At 36.4% G+C, this 14,646-nt stretch overlaps 1 protein-coding gene across 3 annotated transcripts in view; it reads right to left on the reverse strand.

The window, feature by feature from the left end:
- Positions 1–3,197, reverse strand: part of nlgn3a (neuroligin 3a) — a 275,946-nt gene extending 272,749 nt beyond the window's left edge. For 2 of the 3 annotated variants that reach the window (XM_048175657.1, XM_048175656.1), the window contains exon 1: positions 2,875–3,197. The gene's annotated coding sequence lies outside the window, so the exon portion shown is untranslated. The remainder of the gene's footprint in view (positions 1–2,874) is intronic. The other variant, XM_048175658.1, reaches the window with a different exon arrangement.
- Positions 3,198–14,646: the final 11,449 nt, after the last annotated feature.

The raw sequence follows: 14,646 nt of genomic DNA on the forward strand, positions 1-14,646 counted from the left end.
TTTTGCCAAATTGGACATTTTCATAGCAAACAACACTAACACCATCCAAAACAACCCCTAAAACATTCATAATAATGTTAATGGTCAAATCCTACCAATAACCCTAACGTATAAAATTAAATTAGTTGATGAGCTGTTATTTCAGGATCAACATATATGTTGATCTGGGAACATGCCCTATTATAGTTAACTGCAAAAAGCAGCATTTTGTGTAATTTCCAAATAATAAAAAAAATCTAAATATTTTTCAAATAGGATAAATTAAACCCTATGAACCAAATTTCATAAGATATTAAGACTTGTTTTTTTGGAGAATATACGTTATATTATATAATTTTTCTCACCCTTAATGGCATTTATTCTAGAAAAAAAAAAAAATGAAATTCATACTGTACTTAAAGGGATAGTTCACCCAAAAATGAAAATTCTATCATCATTTACTCACCCTCAAGTTGTTCCAAATGTGTATAATTTTCTTTGTTCTGTTGAACACAAAGGAAGATATTTTGAAGAAAGTTTGTAACCAGGCCACTTTGGGGCACCACTGACTTCCATAGTAGGAAAAAAAAAACCTACTATGGAAGTCAATGGTGCCCCAAAACTGTTTAACACATTCTTCAAAATATCTTCCTTTGTGTTCAACAGAACAAAGAAAATTATACAGATTTGGAACAACTTGAGGGCGAGTAAATGCTGACGGAATTTTCATTTTTGGTTGAACTATCCCTTTAAAGACAATTTGCCAACAGGATAAGAAAAATAACATTCTTCAAGATATTCCCTGAAAACAAGAATTAATATCTTATGCATTTTTCTTTTATTGTGCATTTATCTTGTTTAAAGTATGTTTAGATATTTTTTACTAGAAACAAAACAGAAATATTGTTTAAAAATGTATTATTATTATTATTATTATTATTATTATTATTATTATTTGCATTTTAAGGATAAAGGTGATAGTCCAAGTGCAGGCTATACATGTACTGTAAATGTTGGTTGGTACAATGGTTTTAAACCGATAATGAAAAACAATGAAAATAATGAATAACAAGAAATAACATATATATGACATATATAAGATATATATACTAGCTACAAGTAAAAACATAAATTGCTACAGTTGTTCTGGATTTATGTGGTCTGCTCTGCATGAAAAAGACCAGCATATTTCTAACAATTTGTTTCTTTAACATTAAAGCACACATCACTAAGAGCTCAGAACTTGGATGTGTCATTCAGAATGGATTTAAATCAGTGGCTACTTCAAAAATACCAGTCTACGGGACCAAAATACCAATAAAGACATTGGTAGAGAGAAGATATCCAAAAGCAGGACCGTGCATAATCCTTCAAGACACTAAATGCCAGAGCACATAAACAGGTTCTCTGCGTAAAAACACAAGATAAGCTAGCGTGAATGGCAGGGCTACGGAATTAGGCTTTCTTTGGTGATACCATCCACTTCCAGGCTCACTTCGACCAATCACAATCACTTAAGTTGCAGTGTATTGTCTCACAATGAAATAAGCCTAACCCTAACCCAACTCTAACCATTCTCCAAGTGAGAGCTAAAATATGCTCTTCACTGATAGGGAATGGCAACAGCAATCCCTTTTAATGCGTCGCCTTTACGGACAATTGCTTATTCACCAAATCACCATGACAACTCCAAGGCACATCTCTCTCCCTCCCTCTCTCTCTCTCTCTCTCTCTCTCTCTCTCTGCTTTGCAATTCAGTGCAAATCATCTCCCAAGTCTTTTAAACTACAGTTTGACAGTCTCGTCCTTGAAATTAAAACTGTAAAGCTAATCAAGTCTGTCTTAAATTAAAAAATGAGCGGCACTAACACCAGCCAGTTGAACATGTCCTTATTTAATAATGCAGTATTTTTGTACATATGAAGAATTTGTTGAATCTGGGCAACTGCTAGTAGATAATAAGCTGTCTCAGTAGTACCCCATATTGTGACATGCTTTTTTTTTTTTTTCAAATTATTCTATCATTTCCATACATGCAGTTTTTATGAACTTATATTAGTTGAGGCTACATGGCATATGTGTACTATAATCTATATATATATATATATATATATATATATATATATATATATATGTTATAACAATATATGTTTAAGTATTTAAAAAAAGTTCATCAGCATGTTGCATTTATGTGCAAGTACTGCATGTAACGCCTCTAAAAACATGATTTTCTTGTCCCCATAATTGTGAATTAACTGTAAAATATTGACATTAAATTTACAGTACTCTAAAAGAGGTGAAAAGAAAACATAAATCCAATCATCAGCTCGCAATGGAATCCACGCGTAACATGAACGCATAATAGAAGACGCTTAAAATGACAGCTGACAATCTGTTAGCGACGCGACAAAACTATTCAAAATCAACGCAGCCGTCCAGACCTCTAGAGCGCGACGCGTCTTTCGAGGTTGCGCATGGGATCCTGACGTCGGTATCGAGTCGATCAATCAAAGACTTTTTTAGGCGAGCGGCGGGACGCGACGCGACGCAACTAGAAAGCTACGCGTCGCGTCGCTTGCTAGCAGTGCAGATGGGGTGTAACAAGTGCAAGAGATCCTCACCCTCACCTCCTGTTACTTTTACCAGCATCACAGCCTGTCTAGTTCACTTCAACAATCCCGCTTCAGCTATTCTGCATCTACAGAGCTGCACATCTCCACACCGCAGACACACAAGGTACACTCAAGTTCACCGAATTGTTAAGTGACAATCCTGACACAAGAGATCTTGAGATAAGACATATATAGCGGTGCGCACCGCCTTCTCAAGTCTGTTCGTTTGGTGACTAATAACTTATCCTCATAAACAATTCAATTTTCCTCATAAACAACTCACCTGCTTTGGTGAAATATCAAATCCCCCATTCCTGGTATTCCTGTTCCCTCAAAAAAGCCTTGATACGTGTGTGTTAATGGTAATCCGTTGCAGTTGTGTTAAGATTTCCTCCCACTGTTCTTCAAGCAATTCGTGTGACCTTTTCCAGCGAACGCATCCTTCATCCTTTACACTCCAGTCACATTCTCCTGTTTTTCCTGCGTGTATGATCCTGGTGCTCTGGTCCTGCGTGTTCGTGAGCTCCCCACACGAGCTTCACGAGTGCGCGCTGCGCGGACACGCTTGAGTGTTCGGGAACGCCAGCACAGGCGAGGGTTACTAGGAAACCAAAAGCGCACACACATGCTGCACTCAGGAGAGAGGGGGTGTGAGTAACCCTGCTTTCCAGGACATCTATAGAGAGCTTTTTGCTATTGAATTATGTGAATTGCGTTTCCACAATATAAAACCAATAAGGCAATTTAAAAAACAGAATAGCAAAATAACACCAACACTAAACCTAAATCTCATTGGGACTAATTGATGTGTGCTATATAGGGGAGCCGGGGGCTAGCTCTAACACTTTGTAGAGGAAATATTTTTAAGGTTTCTTTTTGAAAGACAATTTCTATATAGACCAGTTGTTGTAGTGGGGGATGTTGTCAAGCCAAATTTTTGTTTTCGACAGCAGAAATCATAATGAATGAACATTACAAAAATTCAACAAGTAAAACAAATGTGACTTGCTCCAACTTCTTTTTAAGAAAAATACATTTGAACAAAATACCTAGATATAGAGCTTATGACAACTTCCCCAAATGACAGCTACCCCTAGACGGCAGAAATATCTACATGATAAATATAAACAGGAGAAACAATGCTGACAATTTGTCAACTTTAAAGGGGTCATATAATGCCACTTTTACAAGATGTAAAATAAGTCTCTGATATCCCCAGATTGTGTATGTGAAGCTTTAGCTCAAAATACCCACAGATCTTTTTTATAGCATGTTAAATTTGTCACTTTTTGAGGGTGAGGAAAAACGCTCTGTTTTTGTGTGTGTCCCTTTAAATGCAAATGAGCTGCTGCTCTCAAGAAGAGGGCGGAGTTTCAAGAGCTCATGTTAGCAGCGCCGATTACCTTCCGCAAAATCACTTAAAATGCTAAAAACCGTTCAGCCTTTTATGTTCAAAACGGAGTCTGACAATGATGGAGAGATTCAAGAAGAAGTGATAACATATAGAATACAACAGGACATTTCTCAATGGATGAATTTATGTAGCTGATGTGGAGTTAACTATCTTAAAGTCACTGATTAGCATATTCTATCACGATAATCTATAAATCGCTTGTGTGGGAACTGCTGTAAGATCCTACAAAGCCAGAGAATATATGCTTCAGTTTAATTACGGTTATAACTTGTCATATTGTCATTTTGCATTTATTGCTATTGCATTTGTGTTACATACTGTATTGCAGTAACATTGCCTCACCCCTTTGTTGCATGTTCTGGGTTTATGTTAATTTTAGGGTTGGTGATGTTACCAACCCGGGAAGAAGCTCGTTGTAATTCTTTAAAAGAAAATATCTCCCTTTGCTTTGAACTTTGAACTTTGAGCGTACTAACTTTGCAGATGTTGTTTATGCTCTAACAGCAACATTACACACTAACTAAAGTCAAATAAGTGAAATCAAAATCAACCACCCACTGTAAAAAATGAATGTGATTTTAACGGTAAAATATTGTAAAAATGCTACGGAAAAAAGGTTAACAGTAAGTTCCCGTATTATATACAGGAAAAAAAAAACGGTAAAAGCTCTAACCAGTCATTTATGCAATTTTCACAGTAAACTGCTGTAAATTTTTCAATTTTTATAAGTAAAAAAGACAAAATCAATGAATCATTTACAGTCAAAATCTGTAAACTGATTTTCCCACAATTCCCTGTGTGACACTCCACATTTGAAAGTATTTTGTTTAAATAATCATGTTTCTTAATAGTTTATGTTAATTTGGGTTTTATGTTACATCTTCTGTTGTTTAATGAATGTTTATTGCATTATTTAAGTATTGTGGGTTACCATGATGGTGTTTTGCATTTGCGTGAATGACTCTGTGCACCTTCTTTATATTAGTACATACTTCAACTCATGGAAAAGCTACATGTGTTGAACTCTGATTCTTCATGTGGCTTTCTCTTTTACCACCTGCATTATTATGGTGGTTGTCAATATAAAGGTACAAAACAGATTTTAGTAGTAGTGTGCATTGTTGAATTTATTGGTTTACATTCAAAATTTCTTAAATTAGTTTTATACTGTAAAATTTTCAGTTTGTTCTGTAAATGTGTTTACACTTTTTCTGTATTTTTTACAAAATTATTCTGGCAACCACAGCTGCCAAAATAATTTTGTAAAAACTACGGATTTTTTTTTTTTTACAGTGCCCCTTTAAATTTTTCTTGATATGTGAATGCAGTTACATCGAGATCACTTCATTTCATTCCTGTTCTATACTGCAGTGTAAATGCTTTATTTATTGGTTATAAATGTGGAGGGAACATCCTAGAATTCTAATTGCTCAGTTTCCCCACGAACAAAGACAAATTCTGCCCTGCGCGGCCCATGCAACATTTGATTGGTCGAATGCAGCCAGGTGATCAGCGTTAGAATTCCGAGCAGTCGGCTCAGTGACTGGGCAACCGTAGCGCTGAGATTAAAGTCATTTGGATCTGAATGGCTGCTATAGTTTCCCGGATAAAACAGTAATTTAATCATTGAATGAGAATGCTTGCCTAGGCCATGTGTGCAAACACAATTGCTCAAGGGAACGGAGATTGAGAATTCTCAGTGTGTGAGCTTTAATCGCCAAAGTGGAGCTTTTCCGGCCTTTATGTTTGACTCCAAAATGACTAAAGCCACTTATGATGTGTTTGTTGCCAACGCCTAACTGCAAGTCAATCATCAGAGAGCTATTATGTTTATTTCTGCATATTTTGCTATTATTTGCACTCTACTTTAGTACTTCATGAGATTTCAAGCCTTCTGTTTCTATGAGGCTCTGCGTGGGATTGGAAAGAAGGTGTGCGAAAGGGATTTTCCTCTTTCAAAAGCTGCACAAAGCGACAATAAAGCAATTCATTACAGCACACATGTCCCAATGAACCAGCGTTTTACTCTGCGGTGCATTTCACAGAGGTTCTAGGTACCGAGCGCACGTAGCACAGCACAACCGGATCCTCGGCTCTCTCTTCTTCTAAAAAGAGGAATTAGAGCATTGGATCCCTGGTGCTTTTCTTCCTTCTCCCCCTTTCCGAGTATGTTTAATGACAGCTGGGAATTCGCTTCGACCCAGCCCCTTTACAGAGAGAGCTAATTAGCAGGTTTCCTCCTGTCTGTGGTGCCACCAGATGGATTCCCAGAATGCAACCTGCCAATGTCAGTGAGCAGGGCTTCGCAGGTGGATCCAGTAGACTGGGACTGCCTCGAAATGGACTTCTGTGCTGCCCACAAGAATCCAGCTAACAATATGTTGCCTAAACCTGAACTGTGAGGTCAGAGAGATATTCTACAGCTAATCGTTGTTTTACAAGCAATTAGGAGGGTGTAAAGTAATTGTGGATCAATGCATATTTAATGAATGTCTAATACTCTTGGAAGCAGATCTCAGAGATGTCAGAGATCACGGTTTGTTAACCTTTTCTAAACCCCTCAACCCAACCTTCGGACCCCATTATTTAAAAATACTATATTTGATAATATCTTACATTTAAAAGGTTATTAGGCTAAACTGATATTGACTTATTGTCAGTCACCTTTACATCCTTTGCAGTGTCTGTATTGTCTGACAGTACTATATTTGTTTAATGATGGCTTTGCCCTCAGAGAAGGTTCTGTTTTATATACACTACCTGTCAAATGTTTGGAATAATTAGGATTTTTTAATGTTTTTGAAATAAGTCGCGGTAACACTGTATTTTACATTGTCATCGTTACATATGTTACATGTATTTACTGTAGGAATAACTAAAAATGATGTATAATTACATGCAATTAACCCCAAATCAAACCCTCATCCTAAACCTAACCCTATAGTAAGTAAATGTAGTTAAAAGTCATTACTCATTACTTAAATGTATAATTACACTATAAAAAAAACTCCCAGTAAAATTTACGGTAAAAAAACGGCAGCTGTGGTTGCCAGAACTTTACCGTAAAAAATACAGTAGCAACGTAAAAAAAAATCTGTTAAATTTACGGTAAAATAACGTATTTCATTAACTGATATAATGTTAATTTACCAACCTAATGAAGTACTAATATCTGTTTTGTACCTTTATAATACACTGACAGTCACCAAACACAGTGGTGATAAGAGTCACATGTTGAATCAAAGTTCATCACAAGCAGATTTTCCACAAGCTGAGAAGGACAATACTAATATATAGAAGGTGCACACAGTGTCATTCACACACACACTAAACACCATCATGGTAACATGCATGAAATTTTAAAAATGCAATAAAAATTAATTTAACAACATTAGATGTAACATAAAACCCTAATGTACATAACTGATTAGAAAAAAATGAGAAAAACTAAAAAGAAACAGAGTTATTTCAATGAAAATATATCAAATGTGAAGTGTCACGCAGGGAATTGTGGGAATGTCAATTTATGGTTTTTCACTGTAAATTTTACAATGAATTGTTATTTTTCACTTCCAAAAACAGTGAATTTAACGGTATTTTACCGTAAAATTACATTAAATGTACCGTTAGATCCATTACAGTTATTCACCGTATATAGTACCGAAACTTTCTGTAAACCAATTGACAGTTTTTCACCGCAGCATTTTTACAGTCTTTTACTGTTAAAATCACTGTCATTTTTTACAGTGTACACTGTAATACTGACCCCTTAAAATAAAGTGTAAGCGAAGTCGCTTACGCTCACCAAGGCTGCATTTATTAAATCAAAAATACAATTAAAACTGTGAAATATTACCATTTTAAATGACTGCTTTCTATTTCAAAATACGTTAAAATGTAATTTATTCCTCTGGTGTCAAAGCTGAATTTTCAGCATCATTACTCCAGTCTTCAGTGTCACATGATCCTTCTGAAATCATTCTAATACCACTCTATCACCATTCTACCACTCACACTTTTCTTCAGATGTAAAAATCTAGAACCCTTACCAAAGTGCAGTGAGACCAGCATCCTCAGAAAAATGCAACGTATACTTTCATCCAGAGAATTGAGAATTTACTGCTGTTTTGAAGGTTAATGTACAAAGCCAGGCATGCAAAGTCACTGCCGCACAATTGGACGTGCAAAAGACTCCAGTGACCTGGGCTGTATGCAGATGATAAAATGTTGTTCCTGTGGCTCAACTGGTAAGGCATGACACTAGCAACGCCAAGGTCATGGGTTTGATTACCAGAAAGCACATATACTGACAAAATCAAGTCCGTTTGGATAAAATCATCTGCCACATGCATAAATTTAAGAGAGAAGTAAAGCTATTATTCTTTGCATAGTGGTGTAAAAATATATCTATTTTTGCAGTATATCAGTTTGCTTTAGTCAGTATATCATCTCATCTCGTGTTGTCATGTCATGATTTTTTAAATATACACACAAATGGTATTTTAGCACAAATGGAATTTTTTTAGAACACTTTATGTTCTTTTGATGATAACCAAATATAAATCCATCACTCTTAAATAACTAGATTGTAGCAGTGATTTGATTGGCTGAGGTTTCACACAAACTATTAAGAACAGCTATGGGATATATTTTCCCTACGCAGCATAAAAAGGAAAGCAAAACTTCCTTTTGCTGAAACAAGACTATTATAGGCAGTATAATAACTCCCAAGTGCCTGAGAGGGAAAACAAAATAAGATATAGGGTTTGATTAGCCCTAAAACCGGGAAACATGAAAACCGCTTCCATTAAAAGAATAATTTACCCAGAAATGTAATGTTTTTGTTCCCAATAATATTTCTGCATACACTACCATTCAAAAGTTTAGGGTTGGAAAGATTTTTTCAAGTCTTTTCTGCTCACCAAGGCTGCATTTATTTGATAAAAAATACAGTAAAACTGTAATACTGTAAAAATGTACCGCAATTTTATTTTCTATTGAATATATTTTAAAATGTCATTTATTCCTGTAATGTCAAAGCTGAATTTTTAGCATCATTACTCCAGTCTTCAGTGTCACATGATCCTTCAGAAATTATTCTAATATGCTGATTTGCTCAAGAAACATTTCTGCACTTCAATGTTGAAAACAGTTGTACTGCTTCATATTTCTGATCATTTTTTCAGCATTCTTTAATGAATAGAAAGTTTAAAAGAACAGCATTTGTTAGAATTTGTAACATTATAAATGTCTTTGCTGCCACTTTTGATCAATTTAATGTTTCCTTTCTGAATAAAAATATTAAAAGAATATTATTAACCCCATACACAGTACTGTATGCACTAGGGCTGTCATGATAACTCGATTAAATTGAGTGAAATCCATGGAATTCAATGGGGTGTCCTAACTTTTGACTGTATTTAGACAACTTGCAAACCCGGTTTTGTTTTCAGACAGTTTTGAAAAAAGTTCTGTAGAAACATTACTGCCGCTCATCAACGGCAGCTGTCACCGTTGCCAGGTGACAAGAACAATCCTCCGTAGGCTAGACAGTAGACACATGGGCTAGACTGTCCCAATTAACAACGCTCAGTTTGACCTTTGCAGACTTTGAAGGTGTGGCCTTTGATGTCCGCATCCCTCGAAGGATGCAGCCTCTGAATTGGGACACAGCTAAGGATTTGATCATGCTATAAAGTGTCACAACAATCACCAGGCCATTAGTGCCCTCTTCAGGCATTTGTTATAATGTGCAACAAGTTGATTATGATTATGTATATTATGCATTTGTGTTGTTCAACAAAACTATATGATTACTTGCTTTTGATACTTTATCTGAACCAATTACTATTGCCTCATTTTTATTGTATATGTATTTTAAGTCATTTTAAAGGCTATTGTCTAGTTTTATTACCACAAAAGAAAATCAGATTACTTGATTAATCATCAAAATGATTAACTGATTACCAAAATAATCATTAGTGACAGCCCTAGTATGCACTCTTAAGGGCTTTTATTTATTTATTTTTTTGCTGCCTGTGACGTCACAGCTTAGAATATTTACTCGTGGAGTGTTTGAGACTTTGTGTGTTACTGTGGTGCCATCAGAGTTACCATGCGTATCATGCATCTCCAGAGTGATTTACAGAGTCACATTGCATTTACGTCTCAGATGATTGGTTCAAAAAAAAAAAAAAGAAGTTGCACACTTCTGGAGAGGCCATGCCAGCTGAGCAGCTACCCTTGAGATGAATATGAATTGAGATGAACAGATAGCGTTATCGACCCCCTTGGTGTGCATGTCTTGTAACCAAACAAAGTCACATTTTGGAAATGTGGAAGTTTGAATGTCCTGTGGTGCCACCAGATGGGTTCCCAGAATGCAACTTTCCAATGTCACTGAACAGGGTGCAGTCAATTTTCTAACTATTTCTTTAAGTTAGAGCTTTGTTACCAATACAAGTTGTCAGCAAATATAACAGTGATTCAGACATACTGTACAGCAAATGTATAATTCCATTGAGGGTTTATCTTGTCTGCTAAAGGTTCGCTCTGATGAATCTATAAATAACCCATCATATTTCTGTTTTGAGAGGAGGTCATTGTTATAGAGAGCATAGAGGTTTGTGCAAGGTGGAGCGTGGACTGTTGGGAAGTATCGAGGGGGTTAGAAGAAAATACAGCTTCTAGAAGCACATCAAAGAAGCCACTGAATGAATTATTAATTACACTGGGAGAAACATTTTCAAAGTCAGAAAGTAACAAACAAAGGTGAGGTAGTAAGAAACAGGAAATGAGAAAACATGCCAAACAGACACTCATCATAATGCAAGGACCAAAAGAACTCAAAAACAAACCAAAATGAAATTCGATCATCACTTGTGCTGTTGCTCCAAAGAGCCATTGTTCAAAGAAAATCCTGTTTTGACCTATATAATGAGAAGACAAGATTCCAAGAACATGATTCCAATGAGTCCAAACTCAACGCCGTCCCAGTCTGTCAATCTGTTCAGCTGTGCAGAGTCTGTGTGTATACACTTATCACCATCAGTACCAAAGCTCACAGCGAGATCGATATTCAGATAGACTCACAGCTTTATTTCTCCAGCGTCCCCAGGAACAGAAGTTCCAGACTCTCCCACCTGCAAAGCCTCCATCTGCTCCTTTTGTCACAGAGCAACAGAACGAGAGAGGCAGGAACCGTTAACACAACACTGGCTTTTCTGTGATCCCAACTAGCGCTGCTTCTGCAGGTTGCAGAGCGGTCTGACTGTTGTAGAAGCTTTTTATTGTGGTTGTCAGAGGTTTACTTTTATTTTCAACGTATCAAGATGCATTTATGTTTTAAGCAACAACAAGAAGGATGTTTTAGTATACACTTATACTAAAATGACAATATACACTACATGTCCAAAAGCCTTCAAATGAACAAGTTTGGTTTGGCTCATTGAAGCAAATCTTAAAGGGGTGGTTCAGTTTTTTTTTTTCTAGGCTTGATTGTGTTTATAGGGTGCAGTTTAACATGTCTTAATGCTTCATTTTAAAACAATGCTGTATTTATTTACCTTCATTCTACACCGCTGTTTTCATTGTCATTTGAACAGCTGGTTTGACTTCCTGATTCTATGATACCACTCCCTCCGAAATACGCAATGTGCTTAGATTGGTTAGCTGGCCCAGTGTATTGTGATTCGCTGAAGCGTCCGGAAATGCCACGCCCCTTACCACTACTTGTTACATGTGCTTCAGTGGAAATGTAAATAATGGCGTCTATATTGCCATATTAAATTGAACCCGAATCAGACCCAGATAGCAGTAATGATAAAGAGGGTCAAGCAGAACCTCTGCAAGCACGTTTTTTAAAGGACATTTATGAATGGTAAGTATTTCCATTTGTATTTGTGTCAAAGTGTTTGGATATGCTATCACTTGTAAATGTTACTGCTGTTTGTTAGCTTTCAATATATGGTTTTATCCTGATTAAAGCTTTACTGTAGCTGAATACACGACTAGCATTTTTGTAAAGGTATTGTTTAATTTATAGCATGAACAACTGTTTGTCTATGAACATAGAAGTTTGTTGGTGTTTGTTGGCATTTGATGGAGAAGTATGCAATAGAATATAGCTAACTGGCTAGTGAAGCAAAAATGCTTTGATCTTTGTTTACGTCCTTGATGCAACAAAAAAATAGCAACATTATACATTTAAAAGACAAATTGTATCAACAATAAAACATACAATTATGGGCCCATAAATAGCAGCTTCTGCTTTTAAAGTGGGAACTGCTTTATCTTTCAGTAATAGCCTTTAACTCGTGTAGATTCTGGAAGCTGTCTTCCGCGCCGCATCCAGTGTAGACAATATCACTGATTATAATGGGTTATATTATATTTTGACGCGTCGCGTTGCGGTGCACGTGTCCGGTTTAGACAACTCTTCCGCTTCCATAATGCTGCGCGACATGGCCTCGCCCACTTTGTTGCTTGATTCCTGGGCGGGGTTTATGTTAATTGCAGGGTTTATGATGTCACCAACCCAGGAATAATCTCATTGTAGTCCAAACCAGTCGTTTTTGTAGGCATTAAACTGCCATAAATTTAAAAGACAATATCTCCATTTGCATTGAACTTTCAGTGCTGTAACTTTGTAGATACTGTTTATGCTCAAGCATCAACATTACACACTAACTAAAGTTAAAAAAGTGAAATCGCAACGAACCACTACTTTAATGCTACACAATAAAATCGCATTCTAGAGAATTCTGGGCTTACAAATTTGGTACAACAGTTTGTAGAGTTTTCTTTTAGGTCCACGGTGTTGGATGCTGGTGTGTTGTGGAAGAACTTGACTGATCTGCACAAAGTCCAGACCTGATCCCTTTGGGATGAATTGTAATGCTGATTTTGAGCTCCATTGCCCAGCATCAGTGCCTGACCTCACTCATGCTTTTGTGTCTGAATGGGAGAAAATCCCTTCTGCCATGTACAGATTTAGTGGAAAATCTTCACGGAAAAGTGTAAGCCCTTATACAACAAAGAGAGGACCGACTCCTTATAAATGCCAATGGTATTTAAATGATATGGTCAGAAAGAACATATGGGTGTGGTGTTTGCATGTCCACATACTTTAGGTCTTATAGCGCAGGGGTTTTCAACCTTTTTGGACATGTGCTCCCCTACATTTATTTAATTTCACTCGCCCCCTCCCCCCGCCAAAAACAACAACAACAACAAAAAACATGCTAACATCATTGCTATATTAAAGTTGCAGTCCGTAGTTTTGCCTCTTTGTCGGCATCTTTGTTTGAAAGGTTTTGATAAATCTGATGTTTGCTGTCAATCATATATATATATATATATATATATATATATATATATATATATATATATATATATATATATATATATGATTCAGAATTTTGTAGGTTTTAGTTCATATTAGCTTTGAGACCATCTATATGCTAGTGTAATCCTACAATGTACATATTATACACATTAAAGTTTAGTTTTCTGCTTGATTTGTGTGAACTGTGCTTCATGCATCAACATGCACTGACAAAAGACAATGGACCTTTTTTAACCATACAATTTTGCTAATTTGACTGGAAATTAAGTGTTGTGTGTCACTATATCACTCTAAGAAATGTGCTTTAAAATAGGGCTCAACTGTGTTAAAAAAGGAAATATTTGAACGCTTAACTAATAATGTCCTGGCAGAAAATTACCAGGAACTTTTCTTCCGTTTTTCTGCAGATTTCTTGTCTTACACTGCACACTTAAGTATGTAAATGTTGTGCATCAAAACTGTCTCTATATTATGTGTATGTAGCATTGTTTGATTGCATGGACTAAGCATCCGCGATTTGAAATATTTGTTTTATATTACATTTTTGAACCCATAATCGGAACCTGTTTGCTTCTAAAGAGTCTTCTAGGTGGTTGAACACCTGCTCTGTTGTGACGTTTATCAGCTCACATCTATCCTATTATACAAAACAAACACATGAAGACTGTGAACACTGATCTTTCCTTGCTACTTGCTCTAAGCTCTTTGATCATGACATGCTGATTGATATGTAAATGCAAAAATCATAGAACTGCATGAGGAAGCAATCTTACACATGTAGCACAGAATAATGGACCAGAAGACCTGCAATGTTGTCTCCTTTCTGCTTCAAGCACACCTGGAGTCCTATCAGTATCTAATCTGCAGTCATTTTTCACTTATCTGCCAGAGCTGCTGGAAAACTTTCTGACAATAGAGGATCCAGCCCTTTGCAGTGCGGCTTCAGATGACAACAATAATGACAAAGTGAGGAGGACATCTTTTTCTTCATCAACTGATAAATAATGCATAGGAATCACATGAATAATTTTTCCCCTTAATGGATATTGCTTGCTCAGAAAGGATTTCTAGGCCCAGATTTAAAAAATTCAGTATGTGAAATGATGCATTACTATGTGACAAAGTGATTTTAGGAGGGAAAGGGAGAATGGTGCAAATGCATCAGGGAACATCTGCAGGAGTGTCTGCACATGGCGGCTGCTGTTTGCATGTGATTGGCTCGACAGCGCCTGGACACGACATCACACTCTTCCCACATCTCATTTCAGTCTTTGCAACAGACGTGCCAGCTAAAT

Source organism: Megalobrama amblycephala, linkage group LG23 (genome assembly GCF_018812025.1).
Source record: "Megalobrama amblycephala isolate DHTTF-2021 linkage group LG23, ASM1881202v1, whole genome shotgun sequence".
Taxonomy (NCBI): Eukaryota; Metazoa; Chordata; class Actinopteri; order Cypriniformes; family Xenocyprididae; genus Megalobrama; species Megalobrama amblycephala.